Source organism: Coregonus clupeaformis, chromosome 27, assembly GCF_020615455.1.
Source record: "Coregonus clupeaformis isolate EN_2021a chromosome 27, ASM2061545v1, whole genome shotgun sequence".
Taxonomy (NCBI): domain Eukaryota; kingdom Metazoa; phylum Chordata; class Actinopteri; order Salmoniformes; family Salmonidae; genus Coregonus; species Coregonus clupeaformis.
Genome location: NC_059218.1, coordinates 7,595,809 through 7,619,469, shown reverse-complemented (window position 1 = coordinate 7,619,469; position 23,661 = coordinate 7,595,809). Strand labels below are relative to the sequence as shown.

The 23,661-nt window shown below is 44.1% G+C and overlaps 1 protein-coding gene across 3 annotated transcripts in view; it reads right to left on the bottom strand.

The window, feature by feature from the left end:
- Positions 1–23,661, bottom strand: part of LOC121541431 (netrin-G2) — a 158,661-nt gene that overhangs the window by 97,142 nt on the left and 37,858 nt on the right. The window lies entirely within an intron of this gene.

Here is a 23,661-nt window from a genome sequence, read left to right as displayed (position 1 = left end):
CGAACCATACAGTGCTGGCTTGGTTATTATTCCTTTCTTAGGCCTAGATTCAGGCTGGACCTCGGAAGATATGCGTTACAGCGTGATTTACATTTAAAGGTCATACCAGACTTTGGTATATTGGGGCTCAATAGTAGTTCACCAGTAACAACACACATGAATAATAAGTTACAAAAAATGTGGGGCTTACTCAATGGAAGCTATAGGGTAGGCTATTTAAACTGTTTTTGTTTTCTTCCTGGTAGTTAATTGATTGATTTCTATAAGTGATTAGCCAGAAATCCAGCTCAGTTCCTGATTGGAGAATAAGATTGAAGTGCTGTGGACTTGGTGGTGAGACTAGAGCATGATATAGAAATGTATGTACTGCTGCTTAAAGTGTAGTTGTACGGTTGTGGACCCCTCATGCTTTGAGAAGATAGCAAATTTTACATAAGGCGCAATCCTGTCCCCATAGCATGTGAGCTTGGTTTGTAAACCCAACATTTTGCCCTTACTATGTTCCGGGATACATCCATTGGCATTGAGAAGTATACCACCTCAGTCACTGGCTTCATCAATAAGTGCATCGACGTCATCCCCACAGTGACTGTACGTACATATCCCAACCAGAAGCCATGGATTACAGGCAACATCCTCACCGAGCTAAAGGCTAGAGTTGCCGCTTTCAAGGAGCGGTACACTAATCCGGACACTTATAAGAAATCCCGCTCTGCCCTCAGACTAACCATCAAACAGGCAAAGCGTCAATACAGGAATAAGATTGAATCCTACTACACCGGCTCTGACACTTGTCGGATGTGGCAGGGCTTGCAAACTATTACGGACTACAAAGGGAAACCCAGCCGCGAGCTGCCCAGTGACACAAGCCTACCAGACGGGCTAAATGCCTTTTATGCTCGCTTCGAGGCAAGCAATACTGAAGCATGCATGACAGCACCAGCTGTTCCGGACAACTGTGTGATCACGCTCTCCATAGCCGATGTGAGCAAGACCTTGATAGATTAATTTGTATTTTAAGAATAATGACTAAAGGATTTCACCCCAAATACAGTATAAATGTGTGAACGATGTTAGAGTTATAATGTAGTGTCAACCCACTAACAGAGGGGGGAGGTTAGGAACTGTTGAGAAAGCATTCCAGGGTGAAGGGGACTAAGAAACGGTTTAAAGGTGGGCGGAGCAAAGTGCCTTTGTGTGTCAAGGGATATAAAAGCTGTATGTATGTTTTTTGGCGGCAGAGCTCTCCATGATTAAAACATACAGATCATTCTTGTTGGTTGCGGACCTTCGTTTAATTCATGATTAAAACCAGAGCCTTACACCCTCTGGGAATTATTCAAAGCATTACGTTTGATTAATTAGAGATATAAATTCTCGTGACAGACCTTTAAACAGGTAAACATTCACAAGGCCGCGGGGCCAGACGGATTACCAGGACATGTACTCAGAGCATGCGCGGACCAACTGGCAACCTCTCCCTGACCGAGTCTGTAACACCTACATGTTTCAAGCAGACCACCATAGTCCCTGTGCCCAATGAAGCGAAGGTAACCTGCCTAAATGACTACCACCCCGTAGCACTCACGTCGGTAGCCATGAAGTGCTTTGAAAGGCTGGTCATGGCTCACATCAACACCATAATCCCGGAAACCCTAGACCCACACCAATTCGCATACCTCCCCAACAGATCCACAGATGATGCAATCTCAAACGCACCCCACACTGCCCTTTCCCACCTGGACAAAAGGAACACCTATGTGAGAATGCTGTTCAATGACTACAGCTCAGCGTTCAACACCATAGTGCTCTCAAAGCTCATCACTAAGAACCCTGGGACTAAACACCTCCCTCTGCAACTGTATGCTGGACTTCCTGACGGGCCGCACCCAGGTGGTAAGGGTAGGCAACAACACATCTGCCACGCTGATCCTCAACACGGGGGTCCCTCAGGGGTGCGTGCTTAGTCCCCTCCTGTACTCCCTGTTCACCCACGACTGCGTGGCCAAGCACGACTTCATCATGAAGTTTGCTGACGACACAACGGTGGTAGGCCTGATCACCGACAACAATGAGACAGCCTATAGGGAGGAGGTCAGTAACCTGGCAGTGTGGTGCCAGGACAACAACCTCTTCCTCAACGTGACCAAGACAAAGGAGATTATCGTGGACTACAGGAAAAGGAGGGCCGAACTCACCCCCATTCTCATCGACTGGGCTGTAGCGGAGCGGGTCGAGAGATTCAAGCTCCTTGGTGTCCACATCACCAATAAACTATCATGGTCCAAACACACCAAGAAAGTCATGAAGAGGGCACGACAATGCCTTCTCCCCCTCAGGAGACTGAAAAGATTTGGCATGGTCCCCAGATCCTCAAAAAGTTATACAGCTGCACCATCGAGAGCATCCTGACCGGTTGCATCACCGCTTGGTATGGCAACTGCTCGGCATCCGACCGTAAGGTGCTACAGATGGTAGTGCATACAGCCCAGTACATCACTGGGGCCAAGCTTCCTGCCATCCAGGACCTATACATTTACATTTACATTTTAGTCATTTAGCAGACGCTCTTATCCTGAGCGACTTACAGTGGTTACTAGGTGGTGTCAGATGAAGGCCCCAAAAATGGTCAAAGTCTCCAGTCACCCAAGTCATACACTGTTCTCTCTGCTACCGCGCGGCAAGCGGTACCAGTGCGCCAAGTATAGGTCCAAAAGGCTCCTTAACAACTTCTACCCCCAAGCCATAAGACTGCTGAACAATTAATCAAATGGCCACCCGGACTATTTACATTGAAACTCCCCCACCCCTTAGTTTTTACACTGCTGCTACTCACTGTTTATTATCTATGCATAGTCACTTTACCCCCTACCTACATATACAAATTACCTCGACTAACCTGTACCCCGCACATTGACTCGGTACCGGTACCCCAAATCAAATTTGATTTGATTTTGATACTGTGGAAAGCCAGGCTACACCAAGGATATATAGGCCTACAGATAGATCCAGCCAGGCATTCCTAATTTCATAGTTAAATGTAAACATTAATTAACTCTCTCTCTCTCTCTCTCTCCCTCTGCAGTTGATCTGAATTTTCCACGCATTTCCGTTCTCAATTTCTGCCTCGTCACTCTCCGGTTGTGCACACTCAGAAAAATGGCCCCTGAAATCTGTGCGGTTTGCTGCTGACTAATTAAAGCAAGCTGGCCTGACCACGTGATCTGCTGGTCTGATCACGTGACCTGCCAAGAGCCAAATATTTGTTTACCCCGACTTCATCCCAGCACAGCTGTTCACGCTAACTAGTCATTGTAACATAAATCGTGAATGTTTTTACTTTTTTTAATTTCACCTTTATTTAACCAGGTAAGCCAGTTGAGAACAAGTTCTCATTTACAACTGCGACCTGGCCAATATAAAGCAAAGCAGTGCGATAAAAACAACAACACAGAGTTACATATGGGGTAAAACAAAACATAAAGTCAAAAATACAACAGAAAATATATATACAGTGTGTGCAAATGTAGCAGGTTATAGAGGTAAGGCAATAAATAGGCTATAGTGCAAAATAATTACAATTAGTATTAACACTGGAATGATAGATGTGCAAGAGATGATGTGCAAATAGAGATACTGGGGTGCAAATGAGCAAAATAAATAACAATATGGGGATGAGGTAGTTGGGTGGGCTAATTTCAGATGGGCTGTGTACAGGTGCAGTGATCGGTAATGTGCTCTGACAACTGATGCTTTACCCCAAGTCAGTATATCCTGTCCATCAATAATTCTAAGATCAACATCAGTAATCTCCTTTGACATAAGGAATGCAGACTCTGTGGCACCACGTCACTTATCCACTAACTCTAACCTTGTTCCCCATAACACTATAAAAACCTCATATTAACCCAAAAAAGGGGTTAAATATGTATAAAAAATATATATACAGTGGGGAGAACAAGTATTTGATACACTTCTTCCATTTTCTAATAATTGCGCCAACAGTTGTTGCATTCAGACCAAGCTGCTTGCCTATTGTCCTGTAGCCCATCCCAGCCTTGTGCAGGTCTACAATTTTATCCCTGATGTCCTTACACAGCTCTCTGGTCTTGGCCATTGTGGAGAGTTTGGAGTCTGTTTGATTGAGTGTGTGGACAGGTGTCTTTTATACAGGTAACGAGTTCAAACAGGTGCAGTTAATACAGGTAATGAGTGTAGAACAGGAGGGCTTCTTAAAGAAAAACTAACAGGTCTGTGAGATCCGGAATTCTTACTGGTTGGTAGGTGATCAAATACTTATGTCATGCAATAAAATGCAAATTAATTACTTAAAAATCATACAATGTGATTTTCTGGATTTTTGTTTTAGATTCCGTCTCTCACAGTTGAAGTGTACCTATGATACAAATCACAGACCTCTACATGCTTTATAAGTAGGAAAACCTGCAAAATCGGCAGTGTATCAAATACTTGTTCTCCCCACTGTATATATACACTACCAGTCAAAAGTTTGGACACATCTCTACTTATTCAAGGGTTTTTCTTTATTCTTACTATTATCTACATTGTAGAATAATAGTGAAGACATCAAAACTATTAAATAACACATAGTTCTTTCAAAGTTGTTGAAATTTTCCGGATTTACTTATTTGAGCTGTTCTTGCCATAATATGGACTTGGTATACCACCACTACATTGTCAAAACACAACTGATCGGCACAAACGCATTAAGAAGAAAATATTTCACAAATTAACTTTTAACATTGGACACCTGTTAATTGAAATGCATTCCAGGTGACTACCTCATGAAGCTGGTTGAGAGAATGCCAAGAGTGTGCAAAGCTGCCATCAAGGCAAAGGGTGGCTATTTGAAGAATCTCAAATCTCAAATAAATGTTGATTTGTTTAACACTTTTTGGGTTACTACATGATTCCATATGTGTTATTTCATAGTTTTGATGTCTTCACTATTATTATACAATGTAGAAAATAGTAAAAATAAAGAAAAACCCTGGAATGAGTAGGTGTGTACAAACTTTTGACTGGTACCGTATATATACAGTGCCTACGGAAAGTATTCAGACCCCTTGACTTTTTCCACATTTTGTTAAGTTACAGCCTTATTCTAAAATGGATTCAATTGTTTTTTCCCCCTCACCTATCTACAAACAATACCCCATAATGACAAAGCAAAAATAGTTTTTTTTTAATTTTTGCTAATTGATTACTAATAAAAATATGGAAATATTTATTTTACATAAGTATTCAGATCCTTTACTCAGTACTTAGTTGAAGCACCTTTGGCAGTGATTACAGCCTCGAGTCTTCTTGGGTATGACGCTACAAGCTTGGCACACATGCATTTGGGGAGTTTTTCCCATTCTTCTCTGCAGATCCTCTCAAGCTCTGTCAGGTTGGATGGGGAGCGTTGCTGCACAGCTATTTTCAGGTCTCTCCAGTGATGCTTGATCGGGTTCCGGGCTCTGGCTGGGCCACTCAAAGACATTCAGAGACTTGTCCCGAAGCCACTCCTGCGTTGTCTTGGCTGTGTGCTTAGGGCCGTTGTTCTGTTGGAAGGTGAACCTTCGCCCCAGTCTGAGGTCCTGAGCGCTCTGGAGCAGGTTTTCATCAAGGATCTCTCTGTACTTTGCTCCGTTCATCTTTTCCTCAATCCTGACTAGTCTCCCAGTCCCTTCCGCTGAAAAACATCCCCACAGCATGATTCTGCCACCACCATGCTTCACCGTAGGGATGGTGCCAGGTTTCCTCCAGACGTGACGCTTGGCATTCAGGCCAAAGAGTTCAATCTTGGTTTCATCAGACTAGAGAATCTTGTTTCTTTAGGTTCCTTTTGGCAAACTCCAAGCGGGCTGTCATGTGCCTTTTACTGAGGAGTGGCTTCCGTCTGGCCACTCTACCATAAAGGCCTGGTTGGTTGAGTGCTGCAGAGATGGTTGTCCTTCTGGAAGGTTCTCCCATCTCCACAGAGGAACTCTAGAGCTCTATCAGAGTGACTATCAGGTTCTTGGGAACCTTCAATCCTGCAGACATTTTTTGGTACCCTTTTGGTACCCTTTTGGTACCCATTTTTTGGTATTCCTTCGACCTCATGGCTTGGTTTTAACTCTGACATGCACTGTCAACTGTGGGACCTTATATAGACAGGTGTGTGCCTTTCCAAATCATGTCCTATCAATTGAATTTACCACAGGTGGACTCGAAGTTGTAGAAACATCTCAAGGATGATCAATGGAAACAGGATGCACCTGAGCTCCCGAGTGGCGCAGTGGTCTAAGGCACTGCATCGCAGTGCTAGCTGTGCCACTAGAGATCCTGGTTCGAATCCAGGCTCTGTTGTAGCCGGCTGTGACCGGGAGACCCATGGGGCGGCGCACAATTGGCCCAGGGTAGGGGAGGGAATGGCCGGCAGGGATGTAGCTCAGTTGGTAGAGCATGGCATTTGCAACACCAGGGTTGTGGGTTCGATTCCCACGGGGGACCAGTATGAAAAAAATAATGTATGCACTCACTAACTGTAAGTCGCTCTGGATAAGAGCGTCTGCTAAATGACTAAAATGTAAAACATTTAAATAGCAAAGGGTCTGAATACTTATGTAAATAAGGTATTTCAGTTTTTTTATTTTTAATACATCTGCAAAAATTTCTAAAAACCTGTTTTCGCTTTGTCATTATGGGGTATTGTGTGTAGATTGCTGAGGAGTTTCCAGAGCTTTTTTTTTTACATCTCTAGATTTAGGACAGACACTTCAAAACCTTGTTTCTTATTATTACTTTTTTGACTGTCCTTTTTGCCATTTATGAATGTGTTATTCAATGCGTTTCTATGGGCTTTAGTTACTAAAGGCCAAAATCTATATTTTTATATATTTTTTTAATACCTAAAGGGGTCCTAACATTTAAAGTCAAATAGCTAAATGATCCATATGACCGTTTTACAACAATTTCATATGTCAGCTTAGCAATGAACGCCGCAGATGGGATGAACGCCTGGGGAGGGATGGGGGGATGGAAGGTGGGAGGCATAGAGGGGTGAAATCAGGAAGAAGAGAAGAGGATTCGACAGTTATGGAACGGCTCCAAAAAGAAAAGAGAAAGTGATAAGAAGGAAAAGAAGAAGAGAGGGTTAAAAGAGAAAGGGACAGCAGCGATGGAGGGATGAGAGAGTTTTGGCGGGACACCTCCTCTGTGCTCGGGCCCCATACAGGGCCTGTTGGCCTCCCAGGGTACTGGGTTACTGAAGATCTGTTTTCCTTGAGGGCCTACTGGATGTGTGTGTGTGTGTGTGTGTGTGTGTGTGTGTGTGTGTGTGTGTGTGTGTGTGTGTGTAGAATAATGGGGTGAGTAGGGAACAGGTGGGGTAAACTTCAGATATCAGCCTTCCCTTCGAGACGTTATGTCCGCCCCACAAACTTTGAATATACATAATTGCACCACACACACACACACACACACACACACACACACACACACACACACAGTACTGTATGTCACTGTATGTCACACTTTACACCACTCTAAATTACATACAGTAAGTTATGAATAAGTGAGGCTTAAAAGCATGGGTTTAAAAAGGACAGCGCAATTATAGCTGTACAGCTGCACAGGGTGACATAGGTTGACCTTGATATCCATCAGTTGTACACTTCTGTAGTATAATTACAAGGAGGGCTATAGTGCACCATACTAATCCCTGTTGTGTGTGTGTGTATGCCTGTATACGTGTGTGTGTGTGTGTGTGTGTGTGTGTGTGTGTGTGTGTGTGAGTATATGTGTGTATCTGCATATCTCTCTATGTGTTTAAACTTATGTGTGTATACTGTATAAAATATCAGTGTGTGTGTGTATTGGTACATAATTCAGGGTTTGACTGGTGCGGTGTGGTAAGACGAGCTGAGATCAGCCAGAGGACAGGGGTTAATATAACTTTTACTGCTAAAACATTGAGAGAACATCATTAGTCATAGAAGAGATGGAGAGCACAGAGCTACCCCAGCCTCAGGCCAGGGAGAGAAAGGGAGGCAGGGAGGGCGAGAGAGAGACGGAGGGAGAGTGTGTGTGTGTGTGTGCGCATGTTTTTGCGCATGAAAGAGAGTGTTTCAAAAAAGAGAGAGAGAGAGAGAGCGTCAAAATTCGGCCATAGTTAACAAGGCAATAAGTACAAGGTCTAATTCTCGGTGGTCTTTTACTAAAAAACGCAGAGAGGAACATTTACTGGTGCTCAATAAATACATCTCTGGGAAATATCATACAGGAGATAACTCCTACTTCTCTGCACCTCCATTGACTTCTTTATTATTGTTCTGCTTTTAAATATTCATATTTTCTCAGTTTTTTATTATTATTATTAGCCTACTGTAAGAGTATATGGATGACTCTGTGATGGCCTAAATCTGGCCTATAAGAGTTTGCTTATATTTGGTCATGCTTACCTTACCACGTGTGGCCAGGTTGACTGATGGAGTGATGAGCGATGACTTCAGTTTGATTCTGAAAACTTCCTTTAGTCTCTTACTGTTCCATAAGAAGGAGGCAGCAGATACAGTAGTGTGCTTTGTTTTAAATAGGTTTTGGTGGTCTGGATTTGTTTTAAATCGGAGGCCATGACTGTGTGTGTGTGTGTGTGTGTGTGTGTGTGTGTGTGTGTGTGTGTGTGTGTGTGTGTGTGTGTGTGTGTGTGTGTGTGTAGTTGTGCATGTCTGTGTCCACGCACATACTACATGTGTGGTCAGGTGTTTGCTGACACCCGTGTGTAATTTTCCCATCTCTCCTCCTTTCTCACTCACTCTCTTTAATTTATTTTGTCGTTGTTTATTCCTCGTCTTCTCCATGTTTCTGATGACACTCACAGACAAGCTGATGATAGTAAAGCGGCTCATGCGAAAAACATAAACACTAAACTCTGTAATAATAGTATTATACTAATGAGCGTGGCTGACAGAGCGAAAACAAGCAGTCTTTCCAAGGACACCATCCACACCTCCTCATATTCTCCCACTTCCAATTCCCAGCATAGATCTCAGCTTTGAAGGCACGCATCGCAGTATCAAGAGAATCCCCCCTTCTCAACAGATGCTAGGTGAGGTGCGGTGCAGGTGGGCGGGAGGATGGGCTGTATGTAGCCAATTTGAGTTCAAAAGAATTGGCCCAAAAGAAAAAAGGAAATAAAGAAAAAAAATATTGTATGCGAATGTTGAAACTGGAAATGTAATAATTGAATTGTATGAAAAAAGAAACGTATTCAAATGTATTGAACATTATTTTGAAAGCATTCAGTTGATGTTTGCATCCAATCTTAAAGTTTCTTTGGTCAAACAACTTATTTTCACTCTTGGTTCTTGTCCTTGCGATGACCATTTTTTTCCACCTTCCTTCAAGTCATCTTTTCTCTGCACCAAGTTTTGGTACTCTTTGACGTGGAGGCAGGGTTATGGGGGATGGGCGTGTTTTTCCTGGTAATAAAGGTCATGGAGATCTGCTTCTGGCAAACTACTTCCTGTTTTTAGCTGTTGGTCACCTGTATTGGTGTCACGGATTCTGCCGAGGCTGCCCCTCCTCCTTGCTCGGGCAGGCTTCGGCGTTTGTCGTCACCGGAATACTAGCTGCTGCCGATCTATGTTCTATGTTTCTATGTTGCACCTGTTGTCTATTGTTACACACCTGTTGCCCATTATTGTGATCACTCCTTCCCTATTTAACCCAGTGGCTCCCAATGTGTTTTGTGCGTGGTTGTTTTTCGTTTTGTGTGTCGTTGGTGAGCGGGTTAGTTCCTCCCTGTGTGGAGGTATTCTGTGTTGCATTCTTTACTTATTTCAGTAAAGTACGTTTCTTCGAGTTCTGTGTCCTGTGCCTGACTTCGAACCACCGCATTACACTGACACTCGTGACAGAACCACGCACCATTTATGGAGTCAGCAGGTACAGCCAGTCAGTCCGAATCGATGGAGGAATGATTTCAACGACAGGAGAGTATCATCCAGGCTCTCGGCACCGCCATGGAGAGGGTGATGAATACCATGGACCGTTGGGAGAGAGGTGGCCTGCCTACACCTCCTCCAACCACTCTACCACCCATACCACAGTCCACCCCTTCGCCACCTGGGCCCAGTGGGATTCGGCTCTCGCTCCCGAGGGCATATGACGGTACACCAGCCGGGTGTCATGGTTTCCTTCTCCAGGTAGAGCTCTACCTGGCAACCATTCACCCGGCGCCCTCGGGATACGAGAGCGTGTCCGCCCTCATCTCCTGTCTGTCTGGGAAGGCGCTCGAGTGGGCCAACGCCGAGTGGGGAGGAATTGACGCTACATCGGTCCGCTACGAGGATTTCACCCGCCGCTTCCGGGCGGTATTCGATCATCCACCGGAGGGGAGAGCAGCGGGCGAGCGTCTGTTCCACCTAAGACAGGAGAGGAGGAGCGCCCAGGATTTTGTGCTGGAGTTCAGGACATTGGCAGCCAGCGCCGGATGGAATGAGAGGGCCCTGATCGACCACTATCGTTCGGCGGGAACTGGCCTGCAGGGATACCAATCTCAACCTGGACCAACTGGTGGAGATGTCCATCAGGCTGGATAACCTGTTGGAAACCCGCGGACGTTCTGATCAGGGCCCATTCATTCCATCCCCCAGCACCTCCGACTCTACCCTCATGGAGCACTGCGGGTCGGTGCTGGGGAGGGTCCCCAGGGAGTCGAGGCAGTAAGCAGAGCACTGGTCGACCATCTCAGGTGAGTAAGCACCCGACTCACCCAGAGCTCCCTGTTGGTCAGTTGTGTATAGAGGTTGTGTTTCCAGAGTTTTCTCCTCATTCCCAGCATAAGGCGCTAGTCGATTCAGGCGCAGCTGGGAATTTTATTGATCGTCAATATTCTCATAGTTTAGGGATTCCTACTGTTGGTGTTGATATGCCCTTCCCTGTCCACGCATTAGATAGTCGCCCGCTAGGGTCAGGTCTAATCAGGGAGGTTACCGCACCACTCTTAATGAGGACGCAGGGGGGTCATGAGGAGATGATTAGTCTCTATCTGATTGATTCTCCTGCGTATCCTGTGGTGTTGGGACTTCCCTGGTTAACCACTCATGATCCCACTATTTCCTGGCAACAGAGGGCTCTCAAGGGATGGTCCAGTCGGTGCTCAGGGAGGTGTGTAGGGGTTTCCTTGGGGGCTACTACGGTGGAGAGTCCAAACCAGGTCTCCACAGTGCACATTCCTTTCGAGTATGCCGATTTGGCTCTCGCCTTCAGTAAAAAGAGGGCGACTAAATTACCACGCCATTGTCCGGGGGATTGTGCGATAAATCTCCAGGTAGGCGCTGCACTTCCCTGGAGTCACGTATATCCTCTGTCACAGGCGGAGAAGGCGGCTATGGAAACATATGTCTCAGAATCTCTGAGACAGGGATACATTCGGCCTTCCACTTCACCTGTTTCCTCAAGTTTCTTTTTCGTGAAGAAGAAGGATGGTGGGTTACGCCCGTGCATTGATTACCGTGGGCTTAATCAGATCACTGTCAAGTACAGCGTTCCCTTACCTCTGGTAGCATGTATGACGGAATCACTGCACGGGGCGCGCTTCTTCACGAAATTGGATCTCAGGAGCGCGTACAATCTGGTGCGTATTCGGGAGGGAGATGAGTGGAAGACGGCTTTCAGCACCACCTCAGGACACTATGAGTACCTCGTCATGCCATACGGGTTGATGAATACTCCATCAGTCTTCCAAGCCTTTGTCGATGAGATTTTCAGGGATCTGCACGGACAGGGTGTAGTGGTGTATATTGATGACATTCTCATATACTCCGCTACACGGGCCGAGCATGTGTCCCTGCTGCGTAAAGTACTTGGACAACTGTTGAAGCATGACCTGTATGCCAAGGCGGAGAAATGCCTGTTCTTTCAGGAGTCCATCTCCTTCCTAGGGTACCACATGTCCATCTGGGGTGAAGATGGAAAGTGACCGCATTTCGGCCGTGCGTAATTGGCCGACTCCAACCACGGTGAAGGAGGTGCAGCAATTTTTGGGATTTGCCAATTACTACCAGAGGTTTATCCGGGGCTTTGGTCAGGTAGCGGCTCCCATTACCTCGTTGCTGAAGGGGGGACCGGTGCGTCTGTGGTGGTCAGCTGAGGCGGACAGGGCGTTCAATCATCTGAAGAACCTGTTTACCTCGGCTCCAGTGCTGGCTCATCCGGATCCCTCCTTGGCTTTCACGGTTGAGGTGGACGCGTCGGAGGCTGGGATAGGTGCTGTACTTTCCCAGCGCTCGGGCACACCACCCAAGCTCCGCCCCTGTGCATTTTTTTCAAAGAAGCTCAGTCCGGCGGAGCGCAACTATGATGTGGGGGACCGGGAGCTGTTGGCCGTGGTCCAAGCCCTGAAAGCGTGGAGACATTGGCTTGAGGGGGCTAACCACCCTTTTCTCATTTTGACTGACCACCGCAATCTGGAGTACATCCGGGCGGCGAAGAGATTAAACCCTCGCCAGTCAATGTTTCTCACCCGTTTTTGTTTCTCCCTTTCGTACAGGCCAGGTTCCCAGAACGCTAAGGCAGATGCTCTGTCCCGACTGTATGACACGGAGGAGAGTTCCATGGAGCCCACTCCCATACTTCCGGCGTCGTGTCTGGTGGCACCGGTGGTGTGGGAGGTGGACGCGGACATCGAGCGGGCGTTGCGTAACGAACCCACTCCTCCCCAGTGTCCAGAGGGTCGTGTGTACGTCCCGCTGGAGGTCCGCGATCGTTTGATCTATTGGGCTCACACGGGGGGGTACTGTCACGGATTCTGCCGAGGCTGCCCCTCCTCCTTGCTCGGGCAGGCTTCGGCATTTGTCGTCACCGGAATAATAGCTGCTGCTGATCTATATTCTATGTTTCTATGTTGCACCTGTTGTTTATTGTTACACACCTGTTGCCCATTATTGTGATCACTCCTTCCCTATTTAACCCAGTGGCTCCCAATGTGTTTTGTGCGTGGTTGTTTTTCGTTTCGTGTGTCGTTGGTGAGCAGGTTAGTTCCTCCCTGTGTGGAGGTATTCTGTGTTGCATTCTTTACTTATTTCAGTAAAGTACGTTTCTTCGAGTTCTGTTTCCTGCACCTGACTTCGAACCACCGCATTACACTGACACTTGTGACAATTGGTATGAGCTTGAAATGTCTCTCTGGTCCTTCTCCTATTTGTATTGTGTGTTATATATATATATGTATATATGTATATGTATATATATATGTGCTTTTTTGTATATAATAGTAGTATAAGTTGTATAGTATAGCTAGTATAAGTATTATGTGTTTCTAGTTTGTTCCTTTCTTCACATGTTTTATTTTTGAATCAAAGTGGCTGCATCTAACATTAGATATCAGTGAACAAATGCCGTGGTCAAGGCTACGACGGCACTAGTGCAATGAGGAGAGCTTACTCAGATATTCAAAAGCGCATATCAGACTGAGAGCCTAATTCTTCTTAGGTAGTTCTTTATGAGTTTTAGTTTAGGAAACAATCTCTCCGGAGAAGCGACAGTTACAAAGATGGTAAATACAGCTTGATTGCCGTAGCAACATCAGGGAAACTGGGCAGAAGGGAGTTGTGCTTCGAATACAGCAGTTCTGTAACATCTTTAATTGAGCCTCTCATTCTCCTTAATTGCCGGCCTCAACACGCTACGGAAAGAGATTAACTTTATAGGAACCTCTGGGGACAGGTCGTCTGGATACTGGACAGCCAATAAATCGGCAGATGCAAACTGATTATCATCTTTAGCACACAACAGTTCTTGAGGGCTGGCTACTGGTGAACTGGCGTTTGAGTTATGTGGTTGCAATATCAACAGTCCTTTATCTCTGGTATATCTTGGAATACATAATTCAAGACTAAGTTTAAATTGTGTGCAGTGCAATGGACATATACTACACAATGTCTCAGGAAAGACTGTCTGGATTGGCAATACTCAGTATAGAAAACAGTCGGGCCTGCAACCTGGACCTACAGGCCGTGGTGAAAACACTTGCACACAAAAAAAGGAGGACTTCAGGACACCAGAGGAGTCTATCACATTGGATTTAATTCAATTTAATTTAATATTGCAGCCCATTTTTGTAGGCTATTAGCCAGACAAAACCTGCAGTGTTCAACAGTGAATAGTGGCTGAATTTATCCTCAAGCCGACTACTTTTTTCCTCATTGTTAGGCTATTTGATGTCATTTTTATAAAAAGTTTATGACTAGAAGCTAAAAACGGTAAATAGATATAGACAGTACACTGCATAAAGAAACAATCCCTAGTAAGCTAGTGTTTTGAGGGTGAACTCTATTATTTGGCATTAATAGACTGTTAATACGCACAACTTTCTATCCAAGCTGGGAGAGAGCGCGAGGACGGCTCATATCATGCAGGTTCAGGTAGCCTATACAGGACAGTTGTGTGTGTGTGTGTGTGTGTGTGTGTATATGTATGTGTATGTATATATATATACATACAGTGAGGGGAAAAAAGTATTTGATCCCCTGCTGATTTTGTACGTTTGCCCACTGACAAAGAAATGATCAGTCTATAATTTTAATGGTAGATTTATTTGAACAGTGAGAGACAGAATAACAACAAAAAAATCCAGAAAAACGCATATAAAAATTTTATAAATTGATTTGCATTTTAATGAAGGAAATAAGTATTTGACCCCCTCTCAATCAGAAAGATTTCTGGCTCCCAGGTGTCTTTTATACAGGTAACGAGCTGAGATTAGGAGCACACTCTTAAAGGGAGTGCTCCTAATCTCAGTTTGTTACCTGTATAAAAGACACCTGTCCACAGAAGCAATCAATCAATCAGATTCCAAACTCTCCACCATGGCCAAGACCAAAGAGCTCTCCAAGGATGTCAGGGACAAGATTGTAGACCTACACAAGAATGGAATGGGCTACAAGACCATCGCCAAGCAGCTTAGTGAGAAGGTGACAACAGTTGGTGCGATTATTCGCAAATGGAAGAATCACAAAATAACTGTCAATCTGGCATGGGGCATGGGGCACCATCCAAGATCTCACCTCGTGGCGTTGCAATGATCATGAGAACGGTGAGGAATCAGCCCAGAACTACACGGGAGGATCTTGTCAATGATCTCAAGGCAGCTGGGACCATAGTCACCAAGAAAACAATTGGTAACACACTACGCCGTGAAGGACTGAAATCCTGCTGCGCCCGCAAGGTCCCCCTGCTCAAGAAAGCACATATACAGGGCCGTCTGAAGTTTGCCAATGAACATCTGAATGATTCAGAGGAGAACTGGGTGAAAGTGTTGTGGTCAGATGAGCCCAAAATCGAGCTCTTTGGCATCAACTCAACTCGCCGTGTTGGAGGAGGAGGAATGCTGCCTATGACCCCAAGAACACCATCCCCACCGTCAAACATGGAGGTGGAAACATTATGCTTTGGGTGTGTTTTTCTGCTAAGGGGACAGGACAACTTCACCGCATCAAAGGGACGATGGACGGGGCCATGTACCATCAAATCTTGGGTGAGAACCTCCGTCCCTCAGCCAGGGCATTGAAAATGGGTCGTGGATGGGTATTCCAGCATGACAATGACCCAAAACACACGGCCAAGGCAACAAAGGAGTGGCTCAAGAAGAGGCACATTAAGGTCCCAGAGTGGCCTAGCCAGTCTCTAGACCTTAATCCCATAGAAAATCTGTGGAGGGAGCTGAAGGTTCGAGTTGCCAAACGTCAGCCTCGAAACCTTAATGACTTGGAGAAGATCTGCAAAGAGGAGTGGGACAAAATCCCTCCTGAGATGTGTGCAAACCTGGTAGCCAACTACAAGAAACGTCTGACCTCTGTGATTGCCAACAAGGGTTTTGCCACCTAGTACTAAGTCATGTTTTGCAGAGGGTTCAAATACTTATTTACCTCATTAAAATGCAAATCAATTTATAACATTTTTGACATGCATTTGTCTGGATCTTTTTGTTGTTATTCTGTCTCTCACTGTTCAAATAAACCTACCATTAAAATTATAGACTGATCATGTCTTTGTCAGTGGGCAAATGTACAAAATCAGTAGGGGATCAATTACTTTTTTCCCTCACTGTATATATATATATGTATATATATGTATATATATATATATACTGCTCAAAAAATAAAGGGAACACTAAAATAACACATCCTAGATCTGAATGAATGAAATAATCTTATTAAATACTTTTTTCTTTACATAGTTGAATGTGCTGACAACAAAACACACAAAAATGATCAATGGAAATCAAATGTATCAACCCATGGAGGTCTGGATTTGGAGTCACCCTCAAAATTAAAGTGGAAAACCACACTACAGGCTGATCCAACTTTGATGTAATGTCCTTAAAACAAGTCAAAATGAGGCTCAGTAGTGTGTGTTTGCTCCACGTGCCTGTATGACCTCCCTACAACGCCTGGGCATGCTCCTGATGAGGTGGCGGATGGTCTCCTGAGGGATCTCCTCCCAGACCTGGACTAAAGCATCCGCCAACTCATATACACACACACACACACACACACACACACACACACACACACACACACACACACACACACACACACACACACACACATATACATACATACATACATACATACATACATACATACATACATACATACATATACACGTACCTACATATCTACACATACATACATAAAGTATTCAGACACCTTGACTTTTTTTCTCATTTTGTTAGGTTACATCCTTCTTCTAAAATTGATTAAATTGTTTTTTTCCCCTCATCAATCTGCACATACCCCATAATGACGAAGCAGAAACCATTATTTGTGAAATATTACATTTACATAAGTATTCAGATCCTTTACTCAGTACTTTGCTGAAGCACCTTTGGCAGCGATTATAGCCTCGAGTCTACTTGGGTATGATGCTACATGGCACACCTGTATTTGGGGAGTTTCTCCCATTCTTCTCTGAAGATCCTCTCAAGCTCTGTCAGGTTGGATGGGGAGCGTTGCTGCACAGCTGTTTTCAGGTCTCTTCAGAGATGTTCGATCGGGTTCAAGTCCGGGCTCTGGCTGGGCCACTCAAGGACATTCAGAGACTTGTCCCGAAGCCACTCCTGCGTTGTCTTGGCTGTGTGCTTAGGGTCGTTGTCCTGTTGGAAGGTTGAACCTTCGCCCCCAGTCCAAGGTCCTGAGCGCTCTGGAGCAGGTTTTCATCAAGAATCTCTCTTTACTTTGCTCCATTCATCTTTGCCTCAATCCTGACTAGTCTCCCTGTCCCTGCCGCTGAAAAACATCCCCACAGCATGATGGTGCCACCACCATGCTTCACTGTATGGATGGTGCCAGGTTTCCTCCAGATATGATGCTTGGCATTCAGGTCAAAAAGTTCAATCTTGGTTTAATCAGACTAGAGAATCTTGTTTCTCATGGATTGAGAGTCCTTTAGGTGCCTTTTGGCAAACTCCAAGCGGGCTGTCATGTGCCTTTTACTGAGGAGTGGCTTCTGTCTGGCCACTCTACCATAAAGGCCTGATTGGTGGTGCTGCAGAGATGGTTATCCTTCTGGAAGGTTATCCCATCTCCACAGAGGAATTCTAAAGCTCTGTCAGAGTGACCATCGGGGGTCAACTCCTACATTGCGGGGCCAAGAGAAACTGCGTTACGCCAGTGAGTAGGCTATATTTCACACTGTCCTCAATATTTGGAATATCTCTAATCGCATACTTTTTTGCTTCGGGATCTGTTTAGATTATGCTTTGGGATTATGACCCTGTTGTCCTCACCCATCACCATGTGTAGCAGGTACTTCTCTGCAATCATGCAGTTGCACTGCTCTTCCAGACGACATACTTCTTTCTCCCAGCTCAGTGTGACAGTTGTGCCTCCTGTTCACAGCTGTACAGAGGTAGAAGAATGATGGCACAAACCGAGAACAACTAAGTGATTTAACAGTAAATTATAGGTGCAATTACAATGTCTAGATTTACCCACAGTAGCTAAAGAATCACATTCCTTGAGAGAATCATGTACACCCTTGATTACTGTTCACTGTCAGTGGTCCACATTCAGTGTTTACAAAAACAGTGTTTTCCTGATCTATGATTGGTTCTCCTTCTCAGAGGTTGCAAACATAGCTCTGCATTTGTCTCACAGGGTGTGAAACCTGGGCCCATCGACAAGATGGTTATATCCAAGCCTACACCAAACCGCATGGCAGAAAGAGTGAGGTAAGCTATGAAGTTGCTATATTTCATTGTTTAAGATCTCATAATTTCTGTCTACAAATTCACTGATTCTGTGTTTCTATGTTGTACACTATAGAAGCACACGCTACAAAGGAATGGTTGGACTGTTGGCGGATCTCTCTGTGCTGAAGGTGGAAGAGACCGACAGGGATTTCCACATTGGACAAACCACTGGTGACCACAATAGGCATGACTGTCGACAGGCCTCTAGTGGAATCTGCTTCCGGGTTGGTGCAGAAGGGGAGTGTCTTAACTTACCAGCAGCCAAAGCTTACTACTAAGCACATCAAACTCCACCAAGATGCTCCATCAAATCCATCCTTACCTCTAGTCGACTACCAGCTTGGCCTAACGCAGTGCGTGTTTGTTTCCCATGGAATGGCCACCTTTTGGGTTTTTTGAAATAAAGTGCCCCAACGTCAAAAATGATGTTAATTGCAAATAGGAGGAGCCATGTCTACTCTTGGCAGGTGCAGGGCCAACTGCTCATTACTGGGCTATAGTGGTGTTGTCTGTGCCCAGGAAGATGTGCTTGTGCAGCGGCTGCATCCTGACCCGGAGGTCACAGGGGTGATCAGAGAGAAGACAGACTCCTGTTACTTCAACATGTACATGCACAAGTACTTGTCTGTGAAGCCACAGTACTAAATCGGTTTCAGCCGAACTGCAGCCCCACAATGTGTGAAGCCCTTAAATTGAATTTAACTAATTTCTTGTTGGTTATTGGTTTGTTTGCAAGGTGATTCTAGTCTAGATGTAAGAGCCAAATTGATATTTGTATGAATTATATTTAGAATTATGAAATGAAATTGACTTATATAACAGTCATGGGGTGCAGTCAGAGGCCTAATGGGAAAGGCTGGCAAGAGCCCATACAGAGTCTTTTGACCGTGCTATCTGTGCATCTGCTATTGTTTGATTCAAGAACACCTAAGGTATAGTTCAATGTGTTGTGTATATTCATATATTTATAAAAACATATATATTTCTTGTAACAGTATGTATGTGTGTGTGTGTGTGTGTGTGTGTTTGGAATAGAAATGTCACTTAAATGTGTAGCGAACACAATGTACAATTACTAAAATACTCGTCTTAAACTATATGTGCAACTGGGCTAGGATACTCTTAATCGGAATAGGTTTGCTCTTGGAGGAATAATGAAACAGGAAACAAACTTTTAAAATAGAAAAACCTAAGCCGGCATATTTATTCACAACTGGTAAATGGTAATCAACTGATAATCAAGGTTTAAAATAAAATATCAATGTCAGTATTACAAATAATTAAAGTATCAAAATGTCATGACAATATCAAAGAAATTCATCAGCGTCAATATAAACGATACGTTTATTTTCCCTCAAATGGATCCTCAGGCGAGCAAACTTCTGCTGTTGGCATTTGGCTCTGTTTTAAGAGGAATGGGGGACAGTAGACCTTCCCTGGTACAAGGTAATCGATGAGGAACCCCTTGTTGGCCATTACTGCCATGTCCTCGGTGAGATGGTGTTGGATGCCTGACTGTATTTGTTGCAGATGGAGCCTGCATACAGTGAGGACACAAAGCTGATCGACCATGAAGAGCTATTCCTACTAATGCGTCCATTGTGCAGTGGGATTTGTAGTTGGAGAACATCTCACTCTGCAGCAGAAGAGAGGACGGTGTCTGACACCTAAGCTCCAGCAAGTTGGTATTCAATTCCTATGATGACATCAAGATGGTCACTGTTTCGAGCTGTGTGTATAGGAAGTTGGCCCACTTGATGACGATTCTACTGACTGTAGAGGGATGGATGTGAAAGTGTTGGCCCAGGTGTCTGTCCTTCAACCCTGGAGCGAGATGTGTGAGGAAGAGGAATAGCTCATCCACTGGTTTCCGCAAACACAGGCAAGATATATATCTACAGTGCCTTGCAAAAGTATTCATCCCCCTTGGCGTTTTTCCTATTTTGTTGCATTACAACCAGTAATTTAAATGGATTTTTATTTGGATTTCATGTAATGGACATACACAAAATAGTCCAAATTGGTGAAGTGAAATGAAAAAAATAACTTGTTTAAAAAAATTATAAAATATAAATAACGGAAAAGTGGTGCATGCATATGTATTCACCCTCTTTGATATAAAGCCCCTAAATAAGATCTGGTGCAACCAATTACCTTCAGAAGTCACATAATTAGTTAAATAATGTCCACCTGTGTGCAATCTAAGTATCACATGATCTGTCACATGATCTCAGTACATATACACCTGTTCTGAAAGGCCCCAGAGTCTGCAACACCACTAAGCAAGGGACACCACCAAGCAAGCGGCACCATAAAGATCAGGGAGCTCTCCAAACAGGTCAGGAACAAAGTTGTGGAGAAGTACAGATCAGGGTTGGGTTATACAAAAATATCAGAAACTTTGAACATCCCACGGAGCACCATTACATGCATTACTAAAAAATTGAAAGAATACTGTATGGCACCACAACAAACCTGCCAAGAGAGGGCTGCCCACCAAAACTCATGGACCAGGCAAGGAGGGCAATAATCAGAGAGGCAACAAAGAGACCAAAGATAACCCTGAAGGAGCTGCAAAGCTCCACAGTGGAGATTGGAGTATCTGTCCATAGGACCACTTTAAGCCGTACACTGCACAGAGCTGGGCTTTACGGAAGAGTGGCCAGAAAAAAGCCATTGCTTAAAGAAAAAAATAAGCAAACACGTTTGGTGTTCGCCAAAAGGTATGTGGGAGACTCCCCAAACATATGGAAGAAGGTACTCTGGTCAGATGAGACTAAAATTGCGCTTTTTGGCCATCAAGGAAAACGATATGTCTGGCGCAAACCCAACACCTCTCATCACCCCGAGAACACCATCCCCACAGTGAAGCATGGTGGTGGTAGCATCATGCTGTGGGGATGTGTTTCATCGGCAGGGACTGAGAAACTGGTCAGAATTGAAGGAATGATGGATGGCGCTAAATACAGGTTAATTCTTGAGGGAAACCTGTTTCAGTCTTCCAGAGATTTGAGACTGGGACGGAGGTTCACCTTCCAGCAGGACAATGACCCTAAGCATACTGCTAAAGCAACGCTCAAGTGGTTTAAGGGGAAACATTGAAATGTCTTGGAATGGCCTAGTCAAAGCCCAGACCTCAATCCAATTGAGAATCTGTGGTATGACTTAAAGATTGCTGTACACCAGCGGAACCCATCCAACTTGAAGGAGCTGGAGCAGTTTTACCTTGAAGAATGGGCAGAAATCCCAGTGGCTAGATGTGCCAAGCTTATAGAGACATACCCCAAGAGACTTGCAGCTGTAATTGCTGCAAAAGGTGGCTCTACAAAGTATTGACTTTGGGGGGGTGAATAGTTATGCACGCTCAAGTTATCAGTTTTTTTGTCTTATTTCTTGTTTGTTTCACAATAAAAAATGCATGTTGTTCAAATCAAATGATACAAACCCCCCAAAAATCAATTTTAATTCCAGGTTGTAAGGCAACAAAATAGGAAAAATGCCAAGGGGTGTGAATACTTGATTAGTTTGATGTCATTGCTGTACATTTGTATCAAATAATTGTTGTTGGTTTTATAGGGCCTGCACAGCCATTTTGTAGGCAGCAGCATAATAATGTTTTAAGGAGGTTGACTGTGGATGCATCGTGTGTGTATTTAATGTAACATTGTTGTATTGTGTATTTCATTTAACATACACCACATTCTCAAGAAAATTCTTATTGATAATAACCCAATGTTTCAACAAATTTACAACATGAAAACAATCAAAATCTTGCTGAGTACTTGGATGGAAGAGTGACCTCATCATTCCTCAGTGGCCATCAGACTCCAGGCCATCAGACTTAAGTAGTCACCACTAGTCGGCCTCTGCCCAGTACCATGCCCTGAACAGTTTTACAGCCTGAATTTAAAATGGATTACGTTTCGATTTTTTGTCACTGGCCTACACACAATACCACATAATGCTCTCTACACCACACAGATAATTCAAATTATCAAAGCTTGATGATTATTTGAATCAGCTTTGTAGTGCTAGGGCAAAAACCTAAATGTGCACCACTTGGGGTCCTGAGGACCCTGCCATAATGTCAAAGTTTTTCGAAATTTTTACAAATTAATTTTAAATGAAAAGCTGAAATGTCTTGAGTCAATAAGTATTCAACCCCTTTGTTATGGCAAGCCTAAATAAGTTCAGGAGTAAACATTTGCTGAACAAGTCACATAGTAAGTTGCATGGACTCAATAATAGTGTTTAACATGATTTTTGAATGACTACCACATCTCTGTACCCCACACATACAATTTTCTGTAAGGCCCCTCAGTCAAGCAGTGAATTTCAAACACAGATTCAACCACAAAGACCAGGGAGGTTTTCCAGTGCCTCGCAAAGAAGGGCACCTATTGGTAGATGAGTAAAAAAAAAAAAAAAAAGCAGACATTGAATATCCCTTTGAGCATGGTGAAGTTATTCATTACACTTTGGATGGTGTATCAATACACCCAGTCACTACAAAGATACAGGGCTGGAGTCCTTCCTAACTCAGTTGCCGGAGAGGAAGGAAACTGCTCATGAGGCCAATGGTGACTTTAAAACAGTTACAGAGTTTAATGGCTGTGATAGGAGAAAACTGAGGATGGATCAACAACATTGTAGTTACTCCAGAATACTAACCTAATTGACAGAGTGAAAAGAAGGAAGCCTGTACATAAAATAAAAATATTCAAAAACATGCATCCTGTTTGCAACAAGGCAGTAAAGCAGGGGTGTAGATAGAGGGCCGAGTGTCTGTGGGTTTTTGTTTTTTCCTTTCAATTAAGACCTAGACAACCAGGTGAGGGGAGCTCCTTACTAATTAGTGACCTTAATTCATCAATCAAGTACAAGGGTGGAGCAAAAACCTGCAGACATTCGGCCCTCTGTGGAATGAGTTTGACACATGTGCACTAAAGTAATACTGCAACAAATGTGGCAAAGTAATTCACTTTCTGTCCTAAATTTGGGGCAAATCCAATACAGCACATTACTGAGTTTCACTCTCCATATTCTTAAGCAGAGTGGTGGCTGCATCATGTTATGGGTATGCTTGTAATCGTTAACGACTGGGGAGTTTTTTAGGATAAAAAATAAAGAGAATGGAGCTAAGCACAGGCAAAAAAATCCGGAGGAAAACCTGGTTTAGTCTGCTTTCCACCAGACACTGGGAGATTAATTCACCATTCAGCAGGACACAAGGCCAAATCTACACTGGAGTTGCTTACCAAGAAGACAGTGGCCGAGTTACAGTTTTGACTTAAATCTACTTGAAAATCTATGGCAAAACCTGAAAATGGTTGTCTACCAATTATCAACAACCAATTTGACAGAGCTTGAAGAATTTAAAAATAATAATGGGCAAATGTTGCACAGTCCAGTTG